The following is an 844-nucleotide window of genomic DNA, read 5'->3' as shown; positions in this document are numbered from 1 at the left end:
GCCAGCGGCGCCTGTCGGAGGGAAAAAGAGCAGCGGGCGCGTGGCGGTGGGTTCGGCGTCAGTGCGGCGGTTGCTGCTGCTGCTGCTGCTGCTGCTGCTGGGCCTTCGCGTCATCTCTCTGTGGCAGAGCAGCAGGTCCGGCGCCTCCGCCAGGCCTCGCGTCAAGCGACACGCTCCCCGCCCTAGAGGGCAGAGCCAGCCCCGCAATAGCGCTCGTCTCTGGACCAGCGCTTTAGAGGGCTCGCAGCGCAGTCCTTGCCACGCCTCCTCAGAAGTAAGTCCTGTTGAGTTCAGTACGGCTTACTCTCGGGGAAACGGGGTTCAGGTGGGCAAGCCGGTTTCCGACGCCGCAACTCAACCCTGGAATAGGCAGCCTCAAGCCTCAGCCAGCCAGTTGCGTCTTTCAGATATTCGTGCGCAAGAAGAGCCTCCGGATTTATTATATTGGTCGAAACCGTTAAAGGGCAAGGCCGGGAAATAACCGAAAGGCCCCCTCGCCATAGAAGTAGACAATGGATATTGGTGTGGGCGGGGGGCTCTCTTCAGGTACTGTTCGATTTGACAGAGTTGCCGCGTTATCCATTGGGAATCCCTAAAATCCTTGGGGTTTTGTTCAGGGCCGGGCTGAGGATGCGGAGGAAACACCAGTCTGGGCCTCTGCCAACAGCTCTCATCGGTGTCTCAGGCAGCAGCTACCCCATTCTTATCAGGTGGCCCTCTCTCCAAAACCAAAGACCCTGGAAAGGGGCACTCAAGGTCTTTTTGCACCCCTGCTCCCTTCCAGAAAGCAAGCAAAACTCCATCTTTCTCACCCAATCCCCTCAGCGTTTCCATTAGAATTGAG

Source organism: Podarcis vaucheri (assembly GCF_965113315.1).
Source record: "Podarcis vaucheri genome assembly, chromosome: 2".
Lineage (NCBI taxonomy): Eukaryota > Metazoa > Chordata > Lepidosauria > Squamata > Lacertidae > Podarcis > Podarcis vaucheri.
This window is presented reverse-complemented; position numbering follows the sequence as displayed.